The sequence below is a fragment of the Loxodonta africana genome, chromosome X (assembly GCF_030014295.1).
Source record: "Loxodonta africana isolate mLoxAfr1 chromosome X, mLoxAfr1.hap2, whole genome shotgun sequence".
Lineage (NCBI taxonomy): Eukaryota > Metazoa > Chordata > Mammalia > Proboscidea > Elephantidae > Loxodonta > Loxodonta africana.
In genome coordinates, this window is record NC_087369.1 from 18,518,991 (window position 1) to 18,535,197 (window position 16,207).

The 16,207-nt window shown below is 41.9% G+C and overlaps 1 protein-coding gene across 2 annotated transcripts in view; it reads left to right on the forward strand.

Annotated features, from left to right (window-relative positions):
* Positions 1-16,207, forward strand: part of REPS2 (RALBP1 associated Eps domain containing 2) — a 216,295-nt gene that overhangs the window by 95,660 nt on the left and 104,428 nt on the right. The gene's annotated exons all lie outside the window — the stretch shown is intronic.

Genomic DNA, 16,207 nt, shown 5'->3' on the forward strand with positions numbered 1-16,207 from the left:
TGGAAAATGGGTAAAGGACATGAACAGACACATGGCTTTGGGATGGGCTCTCTTTTTAAAGTAAGGAAGATATATAAAACTACCCCCCTATCGCACTGCTTGTTGTGTTGCTTGTATGTTTTCCTAAACCTTTTCTGCATATGCTTTTACCTCTTCTCATTGTCTCTGGAACACATCAGGCTGGTTCTTGGCCTTTACTATGTCTTAAATGCCCTTCCGCCTTCATCTACCTAATCTTTAGGCACCTCCTGTAGGAGAGCTGAGCTGTATTTTCCCCAAAACAGCCCATCTTGTTTCTGTCTCTTTATTATTATTCATTGCATAGTTAACTGTGTTTGTGGTTTGCCTCCAATTAGGTTGTAAGCTTTTGAAAGGCAGAAATAACTTTCTTTCTCTGAGAGGCTAGGTTCTACAGTGTTGCAGAAACAAAAACTGAGTGTTTAAAAAATATTTTTGAAAATTCCTTATTGGTGCCACATTGGAGAACCAAGATGCCATCCTCTTCTTAGTCCAGCACAGCTCACTTTTACCCCCAAGTTGGATTAGATGGCTCTTTCCTCAGCTGAGCCCCAGGTGTAGTAGTTGGCTGGGTTGAGAGATCCTGTGGTACAGAAAAAAACGTGTCTTTAAATATGAGATTCATACCCATTATGGAATGATTGTTAACACTAGGAAGGGTATTGGAGGGGCTAGAGTTCAATCCCCAAGTTTCCAGGGTGTAGCTGTGCAGGTTCCTGCAGAATGTCTTCAAGTGCTGTAGAGACCAAATCTTTAATGGTTAGGGTGATGTTCAGACAAACAGGACATCTCGAACTCTTTAGTAGTAGGCTTGGACTCACTGGCCCCTTTCTCCCTAGCCCCTTGTGTGGAATGGTCATGAGCCCTGAGATTTCTAATCTCTAGGTCTCTTTTTCTGCTGTTAAACATGATTCTTAAGCCCTTCACTCAACTAATAGTAAATACCATATTCTTTGCAAATAACATGTCCACGTGAATAACACATCCACACATACAATGCTTACAAAAATAATGTGTATGTGTGGGGGTTGCGTGGTTGGCAAAAAAAGTATAGTGTGCGTGTTATTTGCATAAAATATGGTGACTTTTTATGTGCCAGGTACTGTGTTGAGGGTACAAAAATGAGGTATAACACTCCCAGTCCTTGCTGTCTGTCGTACAGTTTACAGGCTATTGGAGGAGATGGTCGTTAACCAAACTATTATAAAGTAAATAATATTATTCTGATAGGTAATGTGAATAAAATTTACCCTGTACTTTGAGTGTGAAAAATTTAGGTGGGGAGCATGACCTAGGCTTGACAGGCAGGAGGTGATCAAGGAAGGCTTCTAGGGGGTGGTAATATTTGAACTGCAACAAGAAGGATACATAGGTATCCAGGTGAGGAGATGGGAATGGGGGGTGGTGGTAGGCAAGAAGATAATACTCAACAAAGGAAACTGCATAGAGGAAGGCTCTTTCTATCTTTTTAGCACCTTATGTATGTCATCTCTTTAAATACAGTTATCTCATGAGGTAATTGCTGTTATTATCCTATTTTTTCAGATGACAAATCCTGAGGTTTAAAGACATTATTTAATTTGCCCAAGGTCACAGCTAGAAAGAGGCAAGACTGAAATTGAAACACTGGACACAATTCCTCAGTCTCTGGCTCGGGAACCTGATGGGTGGTGAAGCCATTCGTTGAGCTAGGGAGGCCTGAAAGAGAAACTGGTGTTGGGGAGCGATCATGAATTCAGTGTTGGTTGTTGAACTTTGAGCTTTCAAGATTACCAAGAGAAGGTGTGTGATGGATTGAACTGTGTCCCCCCAAAATATTTGTCAACTTCATCAGGCCATGATTCCCAGTATTGTGTGGTTGTTTTCCATTTTGTGATTGTGAATTTACGTTAAAGAGGATTAAGGTGGGATTGTAACACCCTTACTAAGGCCACATCCCTGATCCAATGTAAAGGGAGTTTCCTTGGGGTGTGGCCTGCACCACCTTTTATCTTACAAGAGATGAAAGGGAAGCAAGCAAAGAGGGGAGGACCCCATACTACCTAGAAAGCAGTGCCGGGAGCAGATCGTGTCCTTTGGACCCAGGGTCCCTGAGTGGAGAAGCTCCTAGTCTGGGGGAAGATTGATGAGAAGGTCGACAGAGAGAGAAAGCCTTCCCCTGGAACTGATGCCCTGAATTTGGACTTTTAGCCTACTTTACTGTGAAGAAATAAATTTCTCTTTGTTAAAGCCATCCACTTGGGATATTTCTGTTACAGTAGCATTAGATGACTAAGACAAGGTGTCAAAGAGATTGTAGGATATATGGGTCTGGAGCTTTGGAGGAGAACTGGGACCTGGGCATGGGTATTTGGCAGCAGCTGGCTATTAGAAGGTCTTAGGGCATAATGAAGAAAACCAGGCAGCTTCTTGCCTAGGCCCAGCCAAACTCTGTGTGACCTTGGGCATGTTGCTTTTCTGTAACAGGAATGACTTGGAATGGTTTTAACAGTCTATTGTAACAATATGCAACAGTCTGGCTCTAATGTTTGTTTGACATTGGGAGGGTTTTTTCCCGTCCTGTTTGGAGCTGTGTCTTCTGTTTAAGATGAGAGCAAGGGACCTTTCTCAGGACAGCAGTTTGTGGTTTTTATGGCTAATGTGTTTTTCTGTCTTCAGTTCTTAGGTTTCCTTCTTATGTCTGTCAACCTGGTTTGGCTTGACTCCACGTTCCAGAAAACAAAACGCCAAACTGAATTAGCCATGTAGAGGAGGGGATTTGAAGTGAAGGTTCTTGGTGGTAGGGGATTAATATTTATGGAGCATGGTGCTAGGCTAGGCTAGGTAACGAATTCCCCTCACGTTGCCGGCAACCTACTCTCGTTCTCCTACTTCCTCTGTGGTCTTGTATTCAGGTTCTTCCTGCCTTCCTAGAAAAGGGGGCATGGGCTCTGTTACTAGGCGAGGTGATTGTGGGGGAGTCTTTTAGGGACTCCGGGCCAGTGCTGTTTGCACACCGTGGACTTGGTATTTTAAAGGTGCTTATGCTAAATTCCCATGCCTCAAATTTGGAATGAGTAGTCTTTTTTACTTAATATTTTAGGTATTTCAATTTTTTTCTTCAATGTGTTGGACTTTCCCCTCTTCCTTGAAATTTCGGAAACTAAGCATATCCTGTGTTGGTAGATGATTGATAGCAGTTTGTAAAGAAATTATTAAGTCTTCTTTCCTGCTTCATCTGTTATGAAGTGTTTATAGATCTTTTTTTTTTTCACCAAAGGTTGCCATTTTAATGTATTCCCTTCTAGTCCTTTTTTTTTAATTGAGGTAAAATTCATAAAACATAATATTCACTGTTTTAACCATTTTAAAAGGAAAATTTCAGTACTAAAGTACATTCACAGTGTTGTGCAACCAGTCTATATTATTTATTTTATAGGCCAATCTGTCATTTGGCTGAAAGGTGACCTCTGGGAGTGGTCTGAGTTCCAAGTTTAAAGGGTATCCCAGGGTGACAGTCTTGGGGGTTCAGCTGATCTGTACCAGTCCAGTAAGTCTGGCTTTTTGTTTTTTAGGAATTTGAATTTTATTCTACATTTTCTCCTGTTCTATCTGGGACCATCTATTGAGTCCCCGATCAGAATGGTCTGTAGTGGTAACTGGGCACTGTCTAGTTCTTCTGGTCTCAAGGCCATTGTTTGTGTAGACTATTAGTTTTGTAGACTAGTTTCTTCTTTGAGTCTTTGGTTTCTTTCTTTCTCTTTTGTTCCAGACGAGTAGAGACCAATATTTGTATCTTAGATGGTTATGTGTAAGCTTTTAAAGACTCCAGACACTACTCACCAAACTAGGGTGCAGAACATTGTCTTTATGGACTATATTGTGCTAATTGACCAAGTTGCCCCACGCCACTATGGTCCTAAGCCCTCAAACCGGGTAAACCAATCCCATGAGGTGTTTGATTATGTCTAGGAAGTATCCATAACTGTGCCCCCTATGTGCTTTATTTTATATTTGAATATATATGCAGCCCAAGTAAATATGTGTATGCGTAATGCCTGCAGATACACCTATACACGCACACCCATGTATTCATATATGCCTTCCTATACGTACATGTGCACATGTATCTATTTTTGTAACCGTTGTTATTACTGTTGTTGCAAAATTGTACATCCCCAATGAATTTTTTGACAAATTCCACACAAATTGTTCATTGACATTAGTTATATTTATCATAATTTGTCAGCCTTCTCTTTAATTGTGCCTGTACCCTTCTACTTGTGCTCAAACACTCATCTTTACTATGGTTGTGCTCTGCTCACTACTTCCACAGTCAGTGTCACTTTTCTGTAGATCATTTTTGTGGTTTACTTTTCACAGGTAATCCTAAACATCTAGAATATGTAGTAATTGGTAATTTTGCTGGGTTAGGATTTAGAATTGCACCTTCTGCTCCACTGTTTTTGTTTTTGCCTGGGGTTTTCCAGAAACTACCTTGTGCTAAGTCTTTTTCTTATTTGACCTCTTGGCAGCTTTCAGTGGTGACCATATTCTCCTTGAAATGCCCTTGACCTTTGATGGTCATGATGCCATACTTGCCTGGTTTTCTTCCTGCTTCTATGGCTTGTTGTTGGAGTTGCCATCGAGTCGGCTCCAACTCATGGTCACTTCATGTATAACCGAACCAAACCTTGCTCAGTCCTGTGCCATCCTCGTGATTGTTGGTATGTTTGAGTCCGTTGCTGCGGCTACTGTGACAAGCCATTTCATTGAGAACTCTCCTTGTTTTCGTTGGCCCTGTACTTTACTTTGGCTTCTATGGCTATTTCTTCCTAATCTCCTTTTTCAATTTTTCCTCTGCTTCCCCCTTACATGTTGGTGATTCTGGACCTGCTTTTCACTCTACTTACTCTTTAGCTATACAGAGGCTGATGACCACAAATCTCCATCTGTTAGAGGTCTTCACTGAATGGCCCTCTGTCATTTGAAGCTGACACTTTTTTTTTCCCCACAAAATCATCTTTCATCCCTCTTTTCCTGTCTTCATCCACCTGTTAGCACAGGCCGGGTCCTGGTCATTATCTTTGATTCCCTTCTCTCCCCCTATGCCCTTTCAATCACCAAGTCCTGGCCATTTCACTTTCTGAATAGCTCTCAAACCTGTCCATCCCTCTGTCACCTAATCTATTATATCAGCCTCTGGCTCTTTCTTCTTGCTTCCACTCTGGCTCTCTTCAAATCCATTAGCCTCACTGTGGACAAAAATGATCTTTTATAAACACGAATCTGGTCATCCCACTCTCTTGATTGAAACCTTTCATTCTTTGCCAGTTGCTGTTAGCAAATAACCCGTGTCACTGAACATGGCTCCTAAGGCCCTTGGTGGCTTGGCCTCTGTTTACCTCTTCAGCCACAGTATCTTGCTTCTTTTCTCCCTTGATACTCTGACCATGCTGAGCTGCTGATGGCTTCCCATATGGTCGTGGTTCTCTGTCTGTGTGGAAACCTTACTTTCCATCCCTGCTTTTGCCTTTTTTGTTTTCTGTTTTGACTCAATGCCTCTGTGCTTTTTTTCAATGATGGCATGAACTGTGAGAATTTTCTAATATTTTCTTGCATATGTGATGTTTCCACACTGCTCCTTTGCTTATTTCATCCATGAAACTCAGTCAGAGGAATGGGAATCTGATCATTAATGGCTCCCCGTCCCAGAGGCAACCAAAGCTGCTTGTGTCTTTTGTATCATTCCAGGAATTTTTTAATGCATATACAGTGTGAATATAGGTGTTCTTGTATATAATATATACAATATATTTTTATCTGACCTCAGGAGATATGTTTGTGAAATCAAATAATCAAATATACTTCCATTCAGGTCCCACTAGAAATAAATAAATAAACCTTTTAAAATAAAACACTCACTTTTTGAATCCTAAACATACATGTTGTGATGTTTTTGTCTCTTTCCAGGGTGGGGGTGGGCACTGGGCTGAACATAACAGTCACCAGGAACAAATTCTCAATACCCAGTACTCTTATTACTTCAAAGATGAAATAGTGGTGAACAGAATTTAGAGGAACATGGTCCTACTTGGGGTGGGAGTCGGCTATATTTTTGGTAGAAGTTTTTTAATGAACAGGTAGAGGAAAGGATGTTAGACATTGCCAGCCACCCACCATATTAATCTAAAAGTCTGCAACTTGGAAAACATTCTCTACCTTAGCCATCTTCTTTTTTTCCCTCATTTTTACTCAATCTCAGTTTCTTGCCATGCTCTCGTCTCCCCTGGATTTAACTGTAGGAATTCGTGGCCCAAAACAGATTATCTCTACTCCCTGGGTCTTTTTGGAAGGATTCAAAATAGAAAACCTATGCGTTTAAAGGATGGAGAAAGAAATGAATACCCCTAAGGCTCTGTTGGAGTGGTGTTGGCATAGGCAGAAAAGAATTCATAGTCATCACAAGGAAATTGTTCATTCAAAGAGTTTTTATGGGAACGGAAGGTAAGAGCCTTTCTAGGAGGGTGAAACTGCATTGAGACAACTTTTTGTGGTATGAGAGCTATTTTGTGGGTAGATCAGACCAGGATGGTGGGAGGATAAGGAAACTAGAAAATAGAAATTGTGGCTGGAAGATTGGGATGGGGTTGAGTGAGTTGGGTTAGAGTTGAGTGATGAGAGAGAGCCGGTGTTCTGAGTTTGGAAGGAGAGAGAAGCAGGTAAACAAATGGGGCATACTAGGTACTGTGGGCCACTCTGATTCTTTTACCTAATATTCAACCCAGGGAGGTGATCCACAAGGCAGGTCGGGCCCATGGGTGCACTTTCAGGGTCAAGAAATGACTTCCCTTAGCATCATTTGGCCTTTGGGTTCTTTTTTTTAAGTAGGGTGGTCCTCAGGCATTTTTTTTCCTTCCTACTGTTTGAATCTTTCCTCCCTCCCCTTGCCTGAGAGCTCTGACTGTGCTCCCCTTCCCCTGACATGATGTACCCCTGTGGTACTTCAGCATAATGCCACTCCCACATTTAATTCTTTCACTTCCGTCTGCTCCTCATATCACAGTCAAACCCTCAGGCTGATGAGCCATCTGAGAAAGACACGTGGATGTTCTTATGAGTCACTTGAGGGAAAAACCGAGAGGTGAAGGAGAAAGAACCACCTACTGATGGTCTCCTTCCTCACGTCGCCACAGCAAAAAAACCTCAGTTTTTGGTTGCTTGTTTCAGATTGTACAGCTAACACCACAACACTTATTTTTTTTTTTGGCTCATTGGTTGTGAGCTTTTAAATACTCTTGTTCTTCAAAGCAATGTAAAAAAAAATTAAAAGATAAAAAAGGGTACAAAGTATTGCTTCCATTCCCTCCTTCCGTACCCTGTTCCACATCCCAGAGGCTACTAATATTACCCATTACTTTTGTATTGTTCTAGGAATATTTTATACATGTATAAGTGAATATAAACCAAAACCAAACCTGTTGCCGTGGAGTCGATTCCGACTTATAGCGACCTTATAGGACAAAGTAAAACTGCCCCACATGGTTTCCAAGGAGCACCTGGTGGATTCAAACTGCTGGCCTTTTGGTTAGCAACCGAGCTCTTAACCACTGCACCACCAGGGCTCCAAGTGAATATCGGTATCCTTATATGTAATCTCGTGTATGTAATTATATATAATATATGGAAAATGTATTTCTACCTTTTTACGTATGTAGTAGCATACTATACATCTCTTATACACTTTGCATTTTTTACTTAACAATAAGCTTTAATAACATAGTAGTACATAGAGTACTTCCTCACGTTTTTTATTTTTTGCAAACACTTAGTATTTCATTGTGTGACTCTTCCACAAATCATTTAACCAGCCCCTTTCTGGTTGACATCTTCTACTTCCACTTGCAGTGTTTTTTTGCAGGTATATAGATAGAGATGGATATATAGGATCAGTTCCTAGAAATGGAATTACTGGGTCAAAATGTCTATACATTTGTAAATTTTGATAGAGGTTTTCAAATTGGAGGCTTATACCAATTTCCACACTCGACAACTATGTATGAAAATGTCTGTTTCCCCCTACTCTTGCAAGCACAACATGCTAACAAACTTATGGATGTTTGCCAGTCTGATAGGTGAAAAAATATCTCTATCTCAGGCTAGTTTTAATTAGCATTTCTCTTTATTAGTGAAGTGGAACATCTTAAGAGGCATTTGTATTTCCTTTGCTGTGAATTGCTTGGTCATAGCCTGTGCCCTGCCCTTTTTTCTTTTCATTTATTGATGTTTTCCTATTGGCTTGTCATTCTTAATAGTCTGAAACTAGAAGCTGGTGTGTTTTCCTTTGGGGAAATGAGATCCTGCAGTGTTGGTGGGAAACTGGCCCTTCAGTGGTTGAGAGGAGGTCCTGGGCACCAGATGCCTTGGAAGGAAGATTAGGATCCTCTACTTATGTTAATGTGTACTGTGGTGCTATAGACCGTGAATATTGACGCTGCCTTTACAAAGGCACCCTTTCGCCCACTAGGCTTATCAGTAGTCCCCCGGATCCTAAGGGAGCAAGTAGTGTTATGCTCCAAATTGTCACCACCGACTGAGTGCTGATTTGGTCCTGGGTGCTTCACATGTATGTGTTCTTTTAGTCTCCCCACCGGTCTTGCAGGGGAGGAGTTATGGATTGAATTGTACCCTTCGCCCCCACCTGTTGAAATCCTAACCCCTGTACCTCTAAATATGACCCCGTTTGGAAATAGAGATTTTCTTTTATGTTAATAAGGTCATCCAGAGTATGGTGGGTCCCAAACCTAATCACTACTTCTGAGTTATACAAAGAGCATAACAGGCACAGAGACACACACGGGGGAAGAGGAGGACAGAGACAGATGCATCTATAAGCTCAGTAGCTGGCAGCTACTAGGAGCTGAAATAGATAAGGAAGCACTTCACCTTCGAGCCACATTCTGAATGCAGGCTTCTAACCTCCTGAAGTGTAAGAAAGTACATTTCCATTCTTTAAAGCCACCACTTGTGGCATGTTTGTTATGGCAGCACTAGGAAACGAAGACAATAGGTTTGACATCCTCCATTCGTCCACTCAGAGATTCTTAGTGATGGCTTTCTATGGGGCCAGGTACCTTGAGGACTCCACACATGGCACCTACTCTCAAGGAATTTGCAGTCAAATGGCGAGATGGATGTCAATCAAACGGTCCCACCTTTGCACACAGAATTGCCGTACAGCAGGGGAGTACTTTGGTAGGATACAACCGAGAAATCCAGCCTAGGTTTAGAAAGTAAGGAAAGGCTACCCCAAAGAAGTGATGCTTGAGCTGAGCTATTGTCTTAGTTATCTAGTGCCACTATAACAGAAAATACCACAAGTGGATGGCTTTAACAAAGAAAAATTTATTTTCTCACAGTGTAGTAGGCTAGAAGACCAAATTCAGGGGGTCAGCTCCAGGGGAAGGCTTTCTCTCTCTCTCACCTCTGGAGGAAGGTCCTTCTCGTCAGTCTTTCCCTGGACTAGGAGCTTCTCCACACAGGAACCCCGGGTCCAAAGGACACGCTCTGCTCCTGAGGCACTGCTTTCTTGGTGGTATGAGGTCCCCCTCTGCTCACTTCTCTCTTTTATATCTCAGAAGAGATTGGCTCAAGACAATCCAATCTTGTAGATTGAGTCCTGCCTCATTAACATAACTGCTGCCTATCCCACTCATTAACATCGTAGAGGTAGGATTTACAACACATAAGAAAATCACATCAGATGACAAAATGGTGGATGATCACACCATACTGGGAATCATGGCCTAGCCAAGTTGATACACATATTTTTGGGGAACACAATTGAATCTGTGACAGCTGTGCAGGGTGAATAGGAGTTATCCGGGCAAAGGAGGGGTGGTGTTGGGAGGTGGGAAGAAGACTGTTCCACACAGAGGTGAGAGCCTAGACAAAGGATACGCATTGGTCAAGGCTGTTATTTGTGGACAACAGAAACTACTCTGGGTAGTTTAAACAAATAGGGATTTATAAGGAGGGGTGCGGATAGCATATAAATCTTTGGAAGGGCTGAAGAGACAGCCTTTGTTCTGAGCTTATAAGAACAGTTCCCCAAACCACACAGCAGAGCTGCTTGCCAAGGGAGCTTTGTCTCTGCCACAATCAGAAATTTGCAGAATTGGGAAACTGCTGCCATAGCTTTCAAACCCACACCATGCGTGACCCAGGCCAACAACATGGATGCTTTGCCCCTGCCTCTCACCATGGAACTTGCTTCTGAATGAGTCCTCCATGGGCTGATTTGTTCAGTGGATCCTAAGACCCATCTGGAATTCCAGCAGCAAAGGTATTTGGACACGGTAATTTTTAGCTAGCCAACCTCCGTAGTGCAGGCGTCATGCTAAGAGGGGGTGGAATAGTTGTTGAGTGAGCCAATTCACTGTGTATAGCATGGGGAATAGGAGACCTTCAAAGAACTGAAAGAAGGCTGGTGTGGCTAGAGCCGGGAGTGGGAGGGAGATGAGGCTGGATAGATATGTAGGGCTGGGCCATATTCTGGCCTTTTTAGATGGTGACCTAACGGCTCAGAAGTTAAGTTACTGGCCCAAGTCTCATGGTTAGTAAATTACCATTCCAGATTTGAACCCAAGTTTGTCTGAGTCTAGAAGGTACACTTTTTTTTGTACCTCTAATCTCTATAAAAACTATTCTCTGAAACATTCCATAAATTCAGCCCCAGTTCCTAGAGTGTGTTTTCCTTCTGTCCTCAGGCTTCCTTGAGTGTTAAGGGCAAGACAGAGTGAAGAAGAGATGGGCAGCCCTGACCTAACTGGCAAAGGTGGTGGGGGGGAAGGCAGGATGCTCTAGCAGTGGTACCAGGAGTCCGTAGCCTGGCCACAGTCTCCTCCGCCTACTGAGTCTTTGTCTTCTCCTGGCCTTTTCCTCTAAGCAAAGAGTAAAATACTTACAGTCATAAAGGAAAGATGCTCTTCTGGAGCCAGCAGATCTTGGCCCCTGATGGAAGAATTGGAGACAATGATTATTCATGATCATTTCTTATGTTAATCAAAATAGCGTTAGTGCCGCATTCTAAAATTACAGTAAAGTGATCGAATACCTGTGTTGTACAGCTAGCTGCAGGATCCTTTCATGATTTGAAGACATGCCAGTACTTACGGGTGAAAATTATGTGAGAAATAAGATGGTCACCTGTCTGTGTAATTTAATAGTTCACTAGCCAAAATTGAAAACTAAACTAGGTAGTGGGGAACTTGTTGCCGTTGAGTTGATTTCGACTCATAGTGACCCTACAGGACAGAGTAGAATGGCCCCAGAGAGTTTCCAAGGAGTGGCTGGTGGGTTTGAGCTGCAGACCTTTTGGCTAGCAGCCGAGCTCTTAACCACTATGCCACCAGGGCTCCGTAATGGGGAGGAGGGTATAAATACAGCGTATTCATATCTCAAGCTCAGGTCCACAATCTGCAAAACTGCTGTAATGACTTGGGCAAACAGTGAGGTTATTTCATAAAAGGAAATGAGATATTGTTATGGGATGGATGGATCGATAGAAAGAGATGACTATAGAGCTTGATGATTAAGGGTATGTACTCTGGACTCAGTTCTACTCTGTCCTATAGGGTCACTGTGAGTCGGAATCGACTCGACGGCAGTGGGTTTGGTTTGGTTTTACTCTGGACTCAATTTTCTGGCTGTACCATTAGTAGGTATATGGTCTTGGTTTGCTACTTCCCATGCCTAATGCTTAGTTAACCTATTCTGCAAAATGGGCATAATAAGACCTACCTCACAAGGTTGTTGTAAAGATGAAAATAGATAATGTACGTAAAGCACTGAATACAGTACCTGGCACTTAGTAATGTAATGGTCTTCTATGTCTACAGTGATCGTTTTTAAAATTTAGTTTCTCTTAATAAGCAGCAACTGTGAGTTGCCCGTTAGGCCCCGAGAGTGTTCTATAGTTTAGCAACCAACCTTTTATGCTGTTGACATTAGATCCCTCATGAATTTCGTAATATGTGGTAAAGGCATCTTTGTGAATTTCTTTCCATTAAGAAACTGATGAGGTTAAATTGTTAGGATTTAATTTTAACTAACTTCTGTACAGATAAAAACAGAAGTCATTTATTGCAACTTCCTGTGAACCTAAAATTATTTCAAAATAAGAGGTAAAAAAATTTTGTTTTAAAGGTCTCTAGTTATTGGAGCCCTGGTGGTGCAGTGGTTAAGAGCTATGACTGCTAACCAAAACATCGACAGTTCAAATCCCCCAGCTGCTCCTTGGAAATCCTGTGGGACAGTTCTACTCTGTCCTGTAGGGTTGCTATGAGTTGGAATCGACTCAATGGTAATGGGTTTGGTTTCGATTTGGGTAACTTTATAGGTAAAGGACAGGGCCCAGACTTTACGGCTTTTGGGTGACATCATTTGATAAATACATATAAAGTTCAGCTCCACTCATTAATAGGAGAGCTTGACCTGGATTGACAGTCTGTCCAGTCATTTGTTTATTTGTTCATTCATTCAACAAATATTGAATATTTCCTATGTGATGGGTGCTGTTCAGGCCTTGGGGAGACAACAGCGGTTGAAACAGACAGAAAGGCCCTCATAGACCTTATGACATAGTGGGGAATGAGGTAGGGGGAGACAGAACAGAAACAAGATTGTTTAGAGTACAATATAGAATAGTTCAATGTTAAAACAAAATCAGTGAGACCTGTGTCCTTTTCTAGCTCCTTTTTTTCATTCCACATTGAACAGTTGTTCCCGCAGTTTTACCGTTACTCTTCTCATCCTCCCTGGGAATCTTCCGTCATACCTATGAAGGACGAACTCATATTAACCGAGGATAGAGTGCCGTAAAATGAATCAACACTCATTCCCTGTAGGTGGTCTGCACAGTCAGATTATAATTAGAAAGTTGTTTGAGCTCAGAATTAGAACAAGGAGAGTAAGTCTGATGTCATTGTGGTTGTTGTTAGTTGCCATTCGGTCGGCTGTGACTCATGGCAACACCGGTACAACAGAGGCGACCTTGCCCAGTCCTGCACCATCTTCATAATTGTTGGTATGCTGGAATCCATTATTGCGGCCGCTGTATATATATATATTTTTATTGTGCTTTAGGTGAAGGTGAAAGTTTACAGCTCAAGTTAATTTCTCATACAAAAATTTATACACATATTGTATGTAACATTAGTTGCAATCTCTATAAGGTGACAGCACACTCCGCTTTTCCACCCTGGGTTTCGCATGTCCATTCAACCACCTCCTGTCCCTTTCTGCCTTCTCATCCTGCCTCCGGACAGGAGCAACCTATTTAGTCTCGTGTATCTACTTGAATTCAGAAGCACACTCTTCCAAGTATTATTTTATGTTTTATAGTCCAGTATAATCTTTGTCTGACGAGTTGGCTTTGGGAATGGTTTTAGTTCTGGGTTAACAAAGAGTTTGGGGGCCATGTCTTCGAGGGTTCCTCTAGTCTCAGTCAGACCATTAAGTCTGGTCTTTTTACTAGAATTTGAGTTCAGCACCCCACTTTCCTCCTCCATCAAGGACTCTCTGTTGTGTTTCCTGTTAGGGTGGTCATTGGTGGTAGCCAGGCACCATCTAGTTCTTCTTGTCTTAGGCTGATGGAGTCTCTGGCGTATGTGGCCCTTTTGTGTTTTGGGCTAACATTTTCCTTGCGTCTTTGGTGTCCTTCATTCTCCTTTGCTACAGGTGGGTTGGGACCAATCGATGCATCTTAGATGGCCGCTCACAAGCTTTTAAGACCCCAGATGCCACTCACAAAAGTGGGTTTCAGAGCATTCTTTTTTTTAAAATAATTTTTGTTGTGCTTTAAGTGAAAGTTTACAAATCAAGTCAGTCTCTCACACAAAAACCCATATACACCTTGCTACACGCTCCCAGTTACTCTCCCCCAATGAGACGGCCTGCTCTCTCCCTCCACTCTCTCTTTTCCTGTCCTTTTCGCCAGCTTCTAACCCCCTCCACCCTCTCATCTCCGCTCCAGGCAGGAGATGCCAGCATAGTCTCAAGTGTCCACCTGATCCAAGAAGCTCACCCCTCACCAGCATCCCTCTCCAACCCATTGTCCAGTCCAATCCATGTCTGAAGAGTTGGCTTCGGGAATGGTTCCTGTCCCGGGCCAACAGAAGGTCTGGGGGCCATGACCACCGGGGTCCTTCCAGTCTCAGTCAGACCGTTAAGTCTGGTCTTCTGAGAATTTGGGGTCTGCATCCCACTGCTCTCCTGCTCCCTCAGGGGTTCTCTGTTGTGTTCCCTGTCAGGGCAGTCATCGGTTGTAGCCGGGTACCATCTAGTTCTTCTGGTCTCAGGATGATGTAGTCGCTGGTTCATGTGGCCCTTGCAGAACATTCTTTTAATAAACTTTGTTATGCCAGTTGACCTAGATGTACCCCCAAATCATGATGCCAGACTCCAGTCCCTGCTTCTTTCTCTCTCCCTCAAAGTGTTTGGTTGTATTGAGGAAACTTCTTAGCTTTTGGTTTAGCCCAGTTGTGCTGATTTCCCTGTATTGTGTGTTGTCCTTCCCTTCACCTAAGATAATTGTCTACTAGCTAGTTAGCGAATTGCCCTTTCCCTCTCTCCCCACCTTCGTAACCAACAAAGAATGTTTTCTTCTGTGTTTAAACCTTTTCTTGACTTCTTATAATAGTGATCTCATACAATATTTGTCCTTTTGCGACTAATTTCACTCAGCATAATGCCTTCCAGATTCATCCATGTTGTAAGATGTTTTGCGGATTCACTGTTGTTCTCTATTGTTGCGTAGTATTCCATTGTGTGTATGTACCATAATTTGTTTATCCATTCATCTGTTGATGGGCATCTGGGTTGTTTCCATCTTTTTGCATTTGTGAACAGTGCTGCAGTGAACATGGGTTTGCATATATCTAATCATGTGGGGGCTCTTATTTCTCTAGGATATATTCCAAGGAGTGGGATTGCTGGATTGTATGGTACTTCTATTTGCAGCTTTTTTAAGGAAGCACCAAATCGATTTCCAAAGTGGTTGTACCATTTACATTCCCACCAGCAGTGTATAAGTGTTCCAGTCTCTCCACAACCCCTCCAACATTTATTATTTTGTTTTTTGGATTAATGGTAGCTTCTTTGGGGTAAGATGATATCTCATTGTAGTTTAGATTTGCATTTCTCTAATAGCTAATGATTGTGAGCATTTCCTCATATATCTGTTAGCTACCTGAATGTCTTCTTTAGTGAAGCGTCTGTTCATATCCTTTGCCCATCTTTAATTGGGTTGTCTTTTTGTTGCTGAGTTTTTGCATTGTCATGTAGATTTGAGAGATTAGACCCTGATTGGATATGTCATAGCCAAAATTTTTTTCCCAGTCTGTAGGTTGTCTTTTTGCTCTTTTGGTGAAGTCTTTTGATGAGCATAAGTGTTTGATTTTTAGGAGCTCCCAGTTATCTAGTTTCTCTTCTGGTGTATGTGCCTTGTTAGTTATGTTTTGTATTCTGTTTATGTCATGTGTTAGGGCTCCTAGCGTGGTCCCTATTTTTTCTTCCATGATCTTTATTGTTTTAGATTTTATATTTAGGTCTTTGATCCATTTCGAGTTAGTTTTTGTGCATGGTGTGAGGTATGGGTCTTGTTTCATTTTTTTGCAGGTGGATATCCAGTTATGTCAGCACCATTATTAAAGAGACTGTGTTTTCCACATTTAATAGACTTTGGGCCTTAGTCAAATATCAGCTGCTCATATGTGTATGGATTTATGTCTGGATTCTCAATTCTGTTCCATTGGTCTGTGTATTTGTTGTACCAGTAGCAGGGTGTTTTGACTCCTGTGACAATATAATGGGTTCAAAAATCAGGTAGTGTGAGGCCTCCCGCTTTGTTCTTCTTCTTCAGTAATGCTTTACTTATCCAGGACCTCTTTCCTTTCCATATGAAGTTGGTGATTTGTTTCTCCATCTCATTACAAAATTTCATTGGAATTTGGATTGGGATTGCATAGTATCTGTATATTGCTTTGGGTAGAATTGACATTTTCATAATGTTGAGCCTTCCTATCCATTATGTTTTTCCACGTACATAGGTCTCTTGGTTTCTTGCAGTAGTGTCTTCTAGTTTTCTTTGTATAGGTCTTTTATGTCTCTGGTTAGACTTATTCCTAAGTATTTTATCTTCCTGGGGGCT